The sequence below is a fragment of the Elephas maximus genome, chromosome X, assembly GCF_024166365.1.
Source record: "Elephas maximus indicus isolate mEleMax1 chromosome X, mEleMax1 primary haplotype, whole genome shotgun sequence".
Taxonomy (NCBI): Eukaryota; Metazoa; Chordata; class Mammalia; order Proboscidea; family Elephantidae; genus Elephas; species Elephas maximus.
In genome coordinates this window covers 7,549,949-7,565,747 of record NC_064846.1, presented here as the reverse complement: position 1 = coordinate 7,565,747, position 15,799 = coordinate 7,549,949, and the positions used below count along the sequence as shown (strand labels likewise).

Sequence of the window (15,799 nt, the reverse complement as noted above, 5' to 3'; positions counted from 1 at the left end):
CCCATGAATAGCTGCCAAATACTATTATAATCATATTCAATGCATAGTACTTCAAGCCTTTGGATTTTGCACATGCTGAAAAGATTACATTTTAATTGCAAACCTTGGGCCTATGACAGAGACGTAAATGGCTAAAAGTGTGCCAAGTGATTTCTAGCCACGTGGGAGGTTTGGCACCTCAGCATCAAGGCCTTGCGACTCTGTTAATGAAGAGCAAAATATATTTTACTAAAAGTTTTTCTAGCTAACAGAGAGCTATTTCCAAGGCATTTTATGGAACACCATTAAATTATAAACAAGCTGCACACCACTCTTTTAAATATAGACATCTTGTCTCTTCCAGACGGGAGGCTTTCAAATTAAGAAGGATGTCTGTCTTGTCATTTGAGTTGGTGGCATCTGATTGTAGCATTATCATGCATACGAGTCCCGTCAGCCCTGTGGCAAGGGAGGAACTGCTCCAGTTGCCAGGTTTTTACAGGTCTAACCGAAAAGTCGGCAGTTCGAACTCACCAGCCGCCCTACGGGAGAAGGATGTGGTGGTCTACTTCCGTAAAGATTACAGCCGTGGAAACTCTGTGGAGCAGTTCTACTCTGTCCTGTAGAGTCGCTATGAGTTGGAATCCACTAAACGGTGACGGGAGGAACTATGTTAGTTCATGGCAACCGACTTCCATTTGAGTTAGTACCAAATACAGACATGGGGGAACGCGTTGATTTTTAATAGTTTCTGAGAGAACGTGTCAGCTAATGCCAATGGCAAGACGGTTGTTTGTGCTTTGTAAAAGAATTAACTTTGCCAGAACACCAGGGTAGTGTTCAACATGGCATTAAATCCAAGCCCTAGTTCCCTTTTCAAAAAGTTTTGGGGTGTTTTCTTTTGAAAATTTAATTTTTCTTAGGCCACAGAATATTCCTATCAGGCTTCTGTGGGCCTCTGGGGATGTAGGTACTGTAGTAGACCTATGGAAGTGTTAACTAGCTGATTTTTTTGTGCTATGGTTCGGTTGGCGTTGAAATCTTCTCTGTAGCCTGATTAATTTTACGTCTGCCCTGAAGGCTTCTCTCTTGTGAGCCTATGGCCGGCAGCTCTGTGGATTAGAGGATGGTGTTAATGAGGCCAAGCCTGGCTTCAGTCCCTGGGTGGGCCATTAGTGACCTTTCACACAGTCCGAGGTCACCGCTCCCTCCAGTCAGCCTGTGTGCAGATGTGTGTCCCAGGTCACAGTGGGTGGGACAAGGGCCCTCAGCAGTGCAGACATCTCCACATTTAAGCCCTCTGATAGGAAGTGAGCCCCCAGCACCACCTTTGTGTGCATAGGACAGCTCACTGCCCTAAATTGTACTGTAATGGCCTGGAAGCTAGACGAGTTTTCTCTTTGCTCCTTGTGACGATTCAACCCTGCAAATAATTATATTTTTTATGAGCTCTTGTTATTTTCCAGTACCGACTCTAATGCCTAGAAATTGAAGGAATAATATAAAGACAAATCAGGAAAACCAGAAGGTCCAAAGACTTAGAAATAGAATATGGAGCTTTTTATTTTCAAATATATTTGGAAATCTGCTTGGTAATAAACCTAAGTCACGTCCAACTGGTCGGTGCTTGGGATTGTCTTCTAATGAAATAAGATATTATGCTCCACATGGGTTTGGATGTCCTGATGCCTTTGGGCTCATGTGTAAAACTCGTTTGCCCAGCCACAGCCATACAGACACTTTAAGGAACAGACACTCCAGAGCTTGGCTCAATTACAGTGACTGACAGCGGAACAAAATCGGATTTTTTTGAAGTTGGATATATAATGGTCCTTTTGCGCTTTCTGATGTCTGCTGGAGAATTTCAGTTACGCAGAGTGCATAGAGTAAGGATTCAATACGTGTTTTCCAAATGAATGAACAAGTAAACAAATTGGACACATCCCAGGAAACAATCCTTCCAGAACCTGGCCTGGAGGCTTTAATAAGGCTGGTGACTGCACCAGAGCCAGGGGGACACTCTAGTGAGGGTCACCATCAGCTCAAAAGGATGAGTGTGTTACATAACTGACCCAGACACCCAGTTTCTCTTATCCTTGACTCACGCCACATTTAAAATGTTGCCCCATTTCTCTGGTCTGTTCTGTTCGCTTTGCTTGTGACCGGTTACTGGTTCGATCTTCTGGGCAAGAGTTAACATGGGATTGGCTTTTTGAGCAAACAATGAAAATGTGTACAGCCTCGCTAGAAAAAGAGAGGTTGGGTGGCATCATTTATAACTGAAGTTTGAACACAGATTGGTGAAGATGAGCATCCATGTGATTTGATGCAATGGCTGGTGCAGAGGTTGGGAAAGTCCAACCCACAGGCCAAATCCAACCATTTTTAAATAGTTGAAAAAACTCAAAAGAAGAATAATATTCTGTGACATGTGAAAATTGTATGACATTCAAATTTCAGTGTCCATAAATAAAGTTTTATTGGAACACAGTCATGCTCATTCATTTACATATTGTCTGGGGTTGCTTTTGTGCTATAATGGCAGTGCTGAGCTGTTAAACCAGAGATCCGGTGGACTGCAAAGCCGGAAATATTCACTACCTGGCCTCTTAGAGAAAAAGTTTGCTGACCTCTGCTATAGTTGTGTTCAGGCCCTTCTGGGTTGCTGTGCTCTCTGAGTCTCACTCAGCACAAAGAGGCTCACTCTTAATTCACTCCTTTTGAGACTCATTATGGATATAAAATCCATTGATAGGAAAGTGGCCCTTCAGAAACCTCTTGACCCCTGCTCTGTAGTTGTAGCAGCAACAGCAAACACATATCTAAAACCTTGTGCTGGTCTTCCAAGTTGTGTGTAGCAAAGGGTATATGTATTTGCTAAAATTCTGTTCCTTTGCAAGATCTAACTAAGGCTGAGTCACCTTTCATTTGGGGTGACGGTAAATGAGTCACAATGCCCGTTCAGTTTGTCTGTTTTCCTCTCTAAAGTTTCGCCTGCCTCTCCCCTTTTCTCAACCACTTGTTCAATTTACTTTTAATACCTTCATGGTTGTAAGCTTCTTTCATCACCGTAGGGAGACTGTGACCCATGTTACTTACACTCCATATAAAGAAGAAATTACATCTATGCTTAGTGGATATAAGGACATAATGTACCTGGATACACTAGTGATTTCACCCTGAAACATTAAATATTATAGCTGAGGGTAAGAATCAAAATGGAAAGGTCTTAAGGTCAGTGGTCAGGACAAGAGATGCCTGCTGTAGTCCTCAGTATAGAGGAACCATGTTGGTATCAAAGCTTGATCGGGATATTAAGACTCTGGCTCGTTAACCCATCAAAGAGACTTCCCCTTGTATGTTAATGGGCCACAGCCACCATCTCCAAGCTCTCCTTGTGACAACAAGGCCCTAGAGAGGTACAGATTTCTCCTACCATATGTGACTTATCACATACATTTTTAAAAAAACACATTTCTGTTATTAAGACATATGTGATAGTACACTTCCGCAAATGTGAATTGCTTTTGGCTAAAAGCCATGCACTAATAAGTTGACTTGAATCTAACTGAGGTTGACATCTGTTACCAAAAGAGAGAGGGGGGGGGGAAAGAGAGACAGCCAGTACAATTGCCAAGCGTAAAATTCTTCCTTGCTTTTTCACTTTGACAAGGCGATTGTTGTCTTTCACAGACTAGGATCAGGATCCACTCTGCTTCGGAAATTACAGCTTTATTTAGGAACTGATCCATCTCATAGATACCGTAGTTTCATTATTGAAAAATAACAAATAGCCCCAAAGATTGCCCTGACCGCGATGTTGGTACATTATTCAGTTAGTCATCTGATGAATATTTATGGAAGATCTACAGCATTCCGGGAACTGTGATAGATGCTGAGGGAATTAAAAATAAACCTGACATAGGTCTTACCCTCGAGGAGTTTAGAGTCCACTAGGAGAGATAGAATCAGTTTGTAAATAACTGTATATAAGATAGGGAGAGAGATGTTTGTTAAGTGGGAGCAGATGAAGTCTGAGGGAAGCTCAAAGGAGAGAAAGTGCTCTAGCCAGGACTATCGGGGAAGGTGGGGGCGGAGGAGGCATTTGCGCCTGGACTTTCAGGACTGTTGATTTGAAGCACCGGTGCCAAGGTGGCAGGGGGAGTCAAGGAGCCCAGGCTGCCTGGCCTTGTGCAGGCAGCGAAAGATCACATTGGAAACCAGGGCAGAGAATCCAAGGTGATTTAGGGCCCTCAGGGTTAAACCAGAGGAAGGAGATTGCCTTGGTAGAGTCAAACAGCACTGAGTTAGTTGTTGTTGTTGTTAGGTGCCTTCAAGTCAGTTCTGACTCACAGCGACCCTATGTACAACAGAATGAAACACTGCCTGGTTCTGCACCATCCTTACAATCGTTCTTATGCTGGAGCCCATTGTTGCAGCCACTGTGTCAGTCCACCTCGTTGAGAGTCTTCCTCTCTTCCACTGACCATGTACTTTGCAAAGCATGAAGTTCTTCTCCAGGGACTGATCCCTCCTGACAACATGTCCAAAGTATGTAAGCCACAGTCTCGCCATCCTTGCTTCTGAGCATTCTGGTTGTACTTCTTCCAAGACAGATTTATTCGTTCTTCTGGCCGTCCATGGTATATTCAATATTCTTCACCAACACCACAATTCAAAGGCATCAATTCTCCTTCGGTCTTCCTTACTCATTGTCCAGCTTTCACATGCATATGATACAATTGAAAATACCATGGCTTGGGTCAGGTGCACCTTAGTCTTTAGGGTGACATCTTTGCTCTTCAACACTTTGAAGAGGTCCTTTGCAGCAGATTTGCCCAATGCAATGCATCTTTTGATTACTTGACTGCTGCTTCTATGGGTATTGATAGTGGATCCATGTAAAATGAAATCCTTGACAACTTCACTCTTTTCTCCATTTATCATGATGTTGCTTATTAGTCCAGTTGTGAGGATTTTTGTTTTCTTTATGTTGAGGTGCAATCCATACTGAGAGGTGTGGTCTTTGATCTTCATTAGTAAGTGCTTCAAGTCCTCTTCACTTTCAGCAAGCAAGATTGTGTCATCTGCATAACGCAGATTGTTAATGATCAAAGACCAGACGAGTTGTGGAATGACCTCAAGGACATCATCCATGAAGAAAGAAAGAAGTACTGAAAAGACAGAAAAGAAGGAAAAGACCAAGGTGGATGTCAGAGGAGACTCTGAAACTTGCTCTTGAGCGTCGAGCAGCTAAAGCAAAAGGAAGAATTGATGCAGTAAAAGAACTGAACAGAAGATTTCAAAGGGTGGCTCGAGAAGATACAGCAAAGTATTATAATGACATGTGCAAAGAGCTGGAGATGGAAACCCAAAAGGGAAGAACACACTCGGCGTTTCTCAAGCCAAAAGAAATGAAGAAAAAATTCAAGCCTTGAGTTGCAATAGTGAAGGATTCCATGGGGAAAATATTAAACAACACAGGAAGCATCAAAAGAAGATGGAAGGAATACACAGAGTCATTATACAAAAAAGAATTAGTCAATATTCAACCATTTCAAAAGGTGGCATATGATCAGGAACCGATGGTACTGAGGTCCGAGCCACACTGAAGGCATTGGCGAAAAACAAGGCTCCAACTTGGTACTGAATGTAAATCACCAATCAATCCCCTCATTATTAAGCATAAACCAAGAGTCAGTAGACCTGGGTTTTAATCCTGTGTCTGCCACTAGCTTGTGATATGGAATTGGACACACCCCTAGCTTGCTACAAGCCTCAGTGACATGGTTTATCTGCTTCTTCTACCTCTTCAAGAAAGCCAGAGCTTGCAGGCCTGTTTTATACTTAGGCTTATTTTAGGAAAACAATTGATTGGTTAAGGTTTGATATAGATGCATGCATGTACATGCATTATAAACAGTGCATACATTATACATATATGCTTCTCTACACACACGCATGCACACACAAAGCCTTTCCCCATCATTTCTGCCCTGCATATAGTGCCAAGAAGCCACATCATTAGAGTGTTAAAGACAGCTGTTAGATAGAACATATATATGGCTCCAGGGACGTTGGATAGAGTTTAAATGGCCCCTCATGACCAAAGATAATTGTATAGTTTGAGTCTGTATCTCTTGTGATCCTCTTGGATGCATGCACCTCCCGGCCATATGGAAAGTCAGTGGAGACATCAGCATTCATGCCAAAGGAGAAGTCAGTAGATCACCAGCCTTTCTTCTGAGGCACCTCTGGGTAGGCACGAACTGCCACCCTTTCAATTAGCAGCCAAGCATCTTAACCATTGGCACCACCCAGGGACTCCACTTTGAGGAATCAATGCCTATTTAATAACATGCCCAGTCACTAACAAGAGTATTCAATGTAAGCACATTATTTTAAAAGTCAACTGGAAATCCCCCACATCTGAAATGATAAAATGGCTCATGTGTCTCTTTTACGTTGTCATTACTAAATTATTGTTATGAATTGGGAATGTCCTGAGGCACAGTGACCAAGGAGGGTAAGAGACATGTAGGAGTAGATCCCTTGGAATGAGATACGTGGAGCCCAGATGTGCCCAGTAACCCTCACAAGGCAGGGGGCAAGATGCCTGGCCCACTCCCTTTGTGAGGCATCCAGACCCGTGAGCTCCATTCACAGCCTTCTCTCTCTACCCTGATCTGGCCATTTTAAGAGCAGCTTATGGACAACATAAAGAGTACATAATAAACTGTACTCTTTATGTTGTCCAGATAACTACAACTGGATGCAGAAGGTTCCTCACAACTAATGAAACTTCCACAAGTTTCTGGACATTCTCCTTTTCATCTGGAGTTGGAGCTGCATACTGTAGGCAGTCTTAGATGAGACAGCTGAGACCCAGAGAACACGACTGCCCAGAACCCCAAGCTTCCAGAAGGCCTTTGCACTTTGCACCACTGCCTCAGCTCTGTCCCCTCTCAGCACACACGTGTCCACTCTCAGTACCTCTTAGTATGTTGCTGGAGGTTTTTTAAGTCTTAACTTTATGTAGCAGTTTATTTGCTTAGAATGTAGACTCAAATGTGTAAAAATTTAATGAATCAGCAAGTATGCAGGCACTTTAACAATTATGCCAACATCAATTATATTAACTTTATACCCATAAGAATTTCTTCAAAACTTCAAGGTGGTGCAAACAGTTAAGCACTCAGTTGCTAACTGAAAGGTTGGTGGCTCCAGTCCACCCAGAAGCACCTTGAAACAAAAGTCGACAATTAAGGTGCTCAGCTGCTAACCTAAAGGTTGGTAGTTCAAGTCCACCCAGAGGTGCCTCAGAAGAAAGGCCTAGCGATTTGCCTGTGAAAACTCTGTGGAACACAGCTCCGCTCGGACCCACGTGGAGTCACCTCTCCGTGAGTGGGACTCAACTCCATGACAACTGTTTTTTTGTTTGTTTGTTTTGTTTTTATCTTTCCAAAAGCTTTATGGGAACCTTTTCTCTTTGGCTCTCAAATTAACACAACCATGCAGATGAAATGGAAAGCACCTATTTCCTGCTAATGCTGAGGGAAACAGAAGGCATCTATTGGTGATGCTGAGGGACCCCAAGCAAGTCAGCAAGTGTCAAATCAAATCATTTTAAAGGAAATTGTTTTTTAAACCACATGCATAAAACTACCTCTTTATCCATATTGTTACTTGCTTACTCTGTGCTTATTGGCACAAGCTGCTTACACAAGAACAGACAATTGTTTGACTTCTTTACACGAGGCAGCTCAATTTTTGATACACAAAAATTATACTTAAAATTTTATTTTAATATTTCCATTTGGTGATCTTTCCAAAAACTGTTGACAACTCAGAATCACATAGCTGGCATTCAAGAAATTCAAGCCAACCATGAACATTTGTTCTTTTAACAAACATAGATTGTGCACCTACTGTGTGCCAGGCTGGGTGAGTCTAGTAGGGAAACAGACACATCATTACACTGCAGAATAGATGGGTTCTAATCCTCACCTACCATGCAGGAGACCCAGGTTCAATCCCCGGCCAATGCACCTCGTGCACAGCCACCACCCGCCTGTCAGTGGAGGCTTGCATGTCGTTATGATGCCAAACAGGTTTCAGTGGAGCTCCCAGACTAAGACAGACTAGGAAGAAAGGCCTGGTGATTTACTTCTAACAATCAGCCAGTGGAAACCCTATTGATCACAATGGTCCATCCCTGTTGGGCATGGGGTTGCCGTGAGTCAGGGGCCAGCTAGGTAGCAGCTAACCTCACCTCCACCAAGAGCAACGTGATCGAAGTATGGGCAGCATCCGGTGTGGCACAGATGAGGGAGCAAAGGACTTCTCGAAGCGGGCTCCCTCTGTCTCAGCAGGAGGCCCTGGTGAACATGCGGAGTAAGATCATTCCAGAGAGCAGAAGAGCACTGGCAAAAGGCACTGGGAGAGGAAAGCAGATGCTGGGCTGTGACCAATGTCTGGTAGTTAGAGGCAGTAACAGGAAATCCTCCAGGTGTTCATTGCAGGAGAGAAACGACAGGAAGGAGTAGTTGTGCGTGACATGGACAAAGGTAGGAAAATACTGAAAAGGCTTCTTTTATTCTAGAAAGTTAAATTGGGGTGTCATAAAGTACCCAGCTTTAAACTGTTTGCAAAGAAATGTTGTTGGGTGCTGTCGAGTGGATTCTGACTCACAGTGACCCCATGTGACAGAGTAGAGCTGCCCCATAGGGTTTCCTGGGCTGTCATCTTTACGGGAGCAGGTCACCAGGACTTTCTCTCATGGAGCCGCTAAGCGGGTTCGAACTGCCGACCTTTCGGTTAGCACTCAAGCGCTTAACCGTTGCACCACCAGGGCTCCTTTGCGAAGAAATAGACATACCCAATCCTCTCTCATTATATCTGGTTGATCCTCCTCAGCGAACTTTTATGTAAATTTCAGCTCCCGTAGCACTCCTCTAAGCAGCCCTGTGCCTTCATCGACTGGGATTGTTTCTTACATATTTTTTCTAAATTTTCCTTTCCTACAGTTCCTTTCACATTACTCATACATCTCAGCTACACCAAGATATAGTACTTTAGACATGACACATAACACTATTATTCTAGCTTCATTTTCTGAATTCATTCCACTGACATAAAAATTCTTTCTGAATGTATTTTTATCAACCCAAAACATAAGCACAGTAGGGCTATTTTTATTTCTAGGGAAGTGATACATGGTAACGACATGCAGGTCCAAGCAGTAAATCATTGCTCCATCGACCGCAGAGTGTGTTCCAAGTCGGGAACTGGGGTAATAAGTTATTATTTAGCTGACTACTAGTTGCAGGGGGCACAGGAGGGAGGGAACGGAAAACTATAGAAATAACTCACTTTGGCCAGGGTATAAAATGGGAAACAAATAGTTTCTGCTTTATTATATAAAGCTTTTGCCTAAACCAACAGTAGTTATCTAGAAAGCCAACATTAAAAAAAAAAAAAAAAAGGTAAGTCAATCTTCCGCAGGAAAACGTTTCCATTTGTAGAATTTACAGCATGGAGGTAGATGACATGTCATTATAATCCAGTTTTTATATGCATGTATCTTTATATACCTTATACATCAATATATCCCGTTGCCTCATGGTAATTTAACTGTAAGAATTGTTGCCGGTGACAGGGCAGGCAGAGGCAGCCATAACTAGAGACGTTCTCAAGTCTGCTCAATGGCCATTTCTCTGCTCCCACCCAGCCCTTATGACGTTTACTGTCTTCCACCTCCCTCCAGCACCGTATGCTCACAAGTGGATTCCTGGTAGTTGGGGAAAACATTTCTGAAAACCATTTTGGTTTTTCGATGATTTGTTGAGCAGTTTCAGGGAGTGTCTGTGACTATATACCTTCATGGAAGCCTGATGGGGGAAGCCCAGGGCAGCCAAAGGGCTCATTCATACTCACCGCCTCTGCATTATCAAGCACTGAAACGTGGGTCGCCAGGAATCTGCTAATAATGGCATCTACACATAGAAACACACCTTAGCCATCTTTCTCCCGCTAACTGGAGTTGTATGTTACTTCCAATGCTGGCTAGGTTAAAGTTTAACTTGACTCAAACCATGATGAAAGGGTTTGATAAGCAAATTAGATATGTTAGCAAGCTATCTTTCAAGATATGTGTATATGTTTATATACACTCTCTACACGTATATATGTGTACTCATGTGTAATTCGAACCCCACCTGTGTCCAAAAAGATTTGACATGATTGAAGCAATATGGTAGAGGAGGGTGTTTAAAGAACACAGGAGAACCTGCAGTTTCTCAACACTGCAGAAACGTCTGTTTACATATGTGATATTACAAGAAAATGCTGCATGTATTTTCAAATCAACACCCAAATGAGGGCTGCCCCCAAATGACAGAGCAGGGCACAGCTGGGCCCTTCCTGCAGTGATGATGTTATGGTGCAAAGCTTGTTGGGAGCTCCTCTCGGAGAGTACCACCAAACTGTGTATGAGGTTCTTCTGCTGGTCTATAGTGATAGGTGGCGAACCCTTGACTGTGGGTTTAAATTTTGAAAAATAGTCCAAGACAGTGGCTCAGAGTGATGGCTGTTGAAAAAGTGGCCAATCGAGGCAAGTGGTGGGGTCTTGTTTTAAAACAACAGTGATTTTCTTATGTGGATGTTGACTGCCCTGAAGGAGAATTTTCCAAATGCACTGAGCAAGAACAACAGCGTTGGACCACCACTCTGCACAAAACAGCAACCTCTCCAATATGCACACTCCCAATCTCCTCTACCTTCCTTTATTTTTCCCTTAAGGAATTATTATCATACCGGATCTATCTATGTCTATTTATCTGTGCGTCTAGCTTTGGAGTGTCACTGCCCACAGGAATGTAACGTCCATGCAAGTGAGAAATTTGTTTTATTCACGCTGTAACCTTAACATCTCAAACCCAGCATACAGTAGGTACTCAATAATACTTGTTAAATGAGTGAATGGATGAGTGCGGTCATCTAAGGATACAACTGTTAAGTTCCACCATCACCAAAGGTGTGAGTTTAGTCTTAGAGTACATCTGATCTTGCACTGCCCTTGGACAATTAATTGCTGAACTCATTCTTAGCCCTCGTGTGTGTTACTGACTTTTCCTGGAAAAGAACCAAGCTTTCTTTTAAAATAGTCTCCATTCCTGATTGGTTTTACTCTGAGGCATTATAAACAATTAGGTTTACGGTCTTTACAGAGCTAGAATTTTACCCAACAGATGATTCTTCTGGTCTATACCCACCTTCCTACTCAGGATATGTTCCCACTATTGATTTTGAATGGATGGCACAGCAGTAAAAACGTCAGCCTTTCTCTGGGCGGGGGGTATGCACAAACGGTTGCACTTGACGTTATTAGGCATTTTTCAAAGATGACAGAAGGCAAATTTTGTCACTAGGCAAGGAAACAAAAAGGTCATTAAGTTAATAGGTAACAACACATGCTATATTTCCTACTTTTGAAAGGCCGTCTTGATGCTCAGAATTTAGCAGACTGAGACCCACGGCAGCCAATGCCGAAACACGCACACCTGCTCTCTCCTTCAGGGTCGGGGAGTCTGAGGTGTGTTGGTGTCCCTGTTCTCCTCCCTACCACAGGTGCTTAGGAGAGCATGAAGAAGCCTCCAGTGGTTTTCCCCATTGGCCAATAGTCCCAGAAGCTGGATGGTTCCAAAGTGGATGGTTCTAAGGGAGATGACCTTTAAGAAAGGCTTTACACACAGTCACAGAAATTTCTAGCCAGAAGGGTCCAGGCAATAACTCTACAGAGCAATAAAGCCAAACTGGTGATTTTGTTCGTTTCTTTTGTTTTTGTTTTCATGTTCTTCCCATGAATATGTGTGTAATTAAATCCTTTGGTCACATTTCAGTGATAGTGATTTAAAAAAAAAAAAAACCCTCAACATTGATGTGTACCAAGGAAACTAAAACACAGGACCATGGTTCAGGAAATAATACTGCTACAAGGTTAATTTTACCTCACACAGCATTTCCTAGAATTGAATTGCCTGGTGTCCTCCCTCGGGGATTGCTACTATGCTAGCGATAATCGAGACTGATTTTATTGGAAAATCACCTCTGGATGGGGAACATTCTCCAGGGGGAGCTTTGTGTGGGGCCAGACTGGTTTCCGCAGCCAGTGGCACACTGTCCAGGCCAGCGCTGTTGGAGTTCCCAATCTTTCTGTTCACTCAGGCAGCACAGTCATTAGCAACCCTTCGGGCAAGATAGACACACTAGACATATTAGGGAAATTTACTTGGAATTGTTCGGGGGACTTGTTGGCTAGCAGGTCAGTAATCAAGTTGTAGCGTCTAACATGTACATTTAATATTTGACTTGTAGTGGCAGGACTCACTGTAGTTTTTACTTCAAGTGCTTACCATAAAACTCTTTTGCATAATGATCTGGGACTCTGGAAGATGCAGAATGGAAGACAGGGCAGAGGGGAGAGGATGGTGATGCTGAGTAGCACCACTTTCATACTACCCTTGGAGGCTTGCCTCATCCATCAATTATTTCCTGCTTGTTGGCCTTTTAATTATTAAAAAGAATCTAGAGTTATCTTGACAGCACAGTGCAGCAGAACTAACTAGAAGACCCAAATTCAGAAATGTACCCTAGCTCCCAAACTCCACCAAGCAGAAACTAAGAATATTATAAACAGAATACATTGAAACTCTAGAAGGGAGAAAAGAGGAGAGGAAACTGAGAAGCCACCCATCAGGAGGCTCTGGTGACCTTGGAATGACATTGACTCTGGAGGCTAGAGGAAAGGTACTCAAAAGCTGATTCGATTCGTGAAGTTGGAACAGTTGGGGAGAAAAACCAGGAGGCGAGTTTTATGAACAAGAGAAGGAAACTAGAGCAGAGCAAACGCTCATCAAATTCCATACTACAGCTAGCCCTTGAGCTTCTCAGGCCAAATCTATGATAGGAAGCAGGGAGAAGATGTCCCTGTCGGGTTCTTGTTAAAGGTCTCTGCACTTAGGCCACCCCTCAGAGCACAAGAAAACTTGATCAGAGATGTTACGCCAGTGCCTACTTCCGGGTTTATAATTATTCCCACAGCAAGTATAAAAGCCAAAATGCCTACCTATACTGACTAGTGGGTACTGTTCCTTTATGAATTCTGTGCCCAGATAATTACTGTTATTTACTTGAACCAAGAGAAGGAAAGAAAAATAATTCCCAGGTTACAGTAGTCACACAAAGCTTTTTAACGACACATAAAAGTGGCATATGGCTTAATCCCTGGGTTTCCAGCAATCAAGAAGCAACCTTCTGCAATATCACTGGAGTCTGTTCCCAGTGGGCATAACAGAGATGATTAGATATATTGAGTTCTTTGTGTGAAATAAAGCAGAATCTCATAGACATTGGTGTGAGCGTCCTCTCACTTCATTTCAATTTTCAATAACCAATGTCATCACATGTAACAGTTTCTTCATAATGAAACTTCATGTTGAATTGGATTTGTCCTTCAAGTGAAAGCATATTGTGAAGCCTTCTGACATATGATCCTTGAAATAATTTTTATGGATGCAAAAATCATATATATATATGTGTGTGTGTGTATACATACACACATATATGCACACAAATATACAAACATATATATTAAATATATTACATAAATATATATACAAACATATATACGCACACAAATAAAAGTCCCAGATTCCCCAAAACAAGAGTAATACACAGCAAATGAATAATAAAAATAAAATTGCTGTATTGGAAAAACAAAGCTATCATTCTGCCTTTGTTATTTGACAGGCCTGGGGAAAGACGTGCTCTGGTTAATCAAAATAATTTGGTTAAAGGAGCAATATAGAGAGCAGCTATTGTATGTAAACAGTGTAGAAAGCAATGTAAAAAAAAAAAGAAAGAAAACAGTTGCCATCCAATGAACTCTGACACGTGGAGACAGAACAATTTTCAAGGAATTAAAGTACAATGAATAACCTTAAAGAAAGAGGCCATGCATAATTTAATCCTTCTTTGATGATTCTAGAAAACCACAGAAGGCTATCACTGTGACCATTCTCTTTATGCCGTTTGCACAGAAATCCTGATTGCTCAAAAGTTGTAGGTGCTTGGATAAAATCATGCTCAGTTTCATAGGCACCCGACATGCCGTTCCAACCCTTTCCTACATGGGAAAGTTTAGGAAACACTGGTCTAGGGACTTGGGTGTTGCACATTCGTAGTCAATTTTTTTTTTAAGATTAAAATTCTTCAAAGCAAGGTAAGGTACTGAGATAGCAGGAGTGTGAAGATTATGATTCTCTCTTCCTTCAGCCAGCCTGTCTGGTAAGCTAGGTCAACATTCCCCAAAGTGTGGTCCATGGATAGTGTTTTGAAGGATATTATTAGGTGTCTTGCAGGAGACAAAACTAACGTGTGTGTGTGTGTGTGTGTGTGTTTGGTGGAGAGTAGTCAAATAAGTATGGCAAATGCTAAAGGTTAATGAAGTTTTCCTTTAAGCTGAATTTTGAGCCCTTGATGTCCTAATGTACATTGTGCAACCCTGAGAGGCAGTATGTAGTACATAGCAGTACTTCCCAAACTTATTTGACTCCAGAAGTCTTTTGTCCGTGGAATATCAGAATTTACTTTGAGACATGTTGGGATAAGTACAACTGGGTTGCAATAGTCACGTCAATACATCAGTGGGTTAAGCAAAGTAATTCTCACGTGAGACTACCCACTGAGCCCAGAAAGCAAAAGTTGCTTTAGCCAGCATGCTGTTGGTATATGGAGCCACTAGGGCACAACCTGGAAGGTTCACCAGCCCATCATAGGGATAGTGATAGGGAGCCGTTAAAGAAACAGTCTGAATCAGCTGGACGGTGGTCCTGGGCAGTTAGTGTACAAGCCACAGCCTCACTGTAAGCAGGTAAAGTGAACTAGAAAATTGGAAGGTTATGATCCAATGAATTAGATGAATATGGATACCCACATTGGCTAGGTCAGGATCCTCTGTAATGCCCATCCCACTGTTAAAACTATCTCCATTATAGGAATATAAAGGGGAGTTTTTCAGGTGATTACACATTTTTAAAATAGCTTTTTTGAAATATTGGAAACCCTGGTGGCATAGTGGTTAAGTGCTACAGCTGCTAACCAAAGGGTTGGCTGTTCGAATCCGCCAGGCGCTCCTTGGAAACCCTGTGGGGCAGTTCTACTCTGTCCTATAGGGTCGCTATGAGTCGGAATCAACTCAACGGCACTGGGTTTGGTTTGGTTTGGTTTCTATTGAAATATCATTCACATACTATACAATTTACTCATTTAAAATGAACAATTCATTGGTATTTATAGAATTCACAAAGTTGTGCAACGATCACCACTATCTAATTCCAGAACATTTTGATCATCCTCAGAGGAGACCATTAGCAGTCACTCCCTATTCCTTCCTTCTCTCATTCCTAGGAAATCTTTAACCTACTTTCTGTCTCTATGAATTTACCTCTTTTGGACATTTCATACGAATGGAGTCACAATATGGAGTCTTTTGTGTCTGGCTCATTTCGCTTAGCATAATATTTTCAACATCCATCTGTAGATTAGCATGAATCAATACTTCCTTCTTTTTCATGACTGAATAATATTCCATTTTATGGAGAGACCACATTTTGTTTATTTATCATCTGTTGATGGGCACTTGGGTTGTTTCTGTGAAAAGACTATCACTTCCTCCATTCAATGGTCTGAGAACATTTGTCGCAAATCAGTTGGCCATAAATATGAGGATTTATTTCTGAACTCCCAATTCTATTTCCTT

General features: G+C 42.2%; 1 protein-coding gene across 1 annotated transcript in view; it reads left to right on the top strand.

The window, feature by feature from the left end:
* The window catches only part of AFF2 (ALF transcription elongation factor 2), a 588,903-nt gene that overhangs the window by 477,268 nt on the left and 95,836 nt on the right, over nucleotides 1-15,799 (top strand). The window lies entirely within an intron of this gene.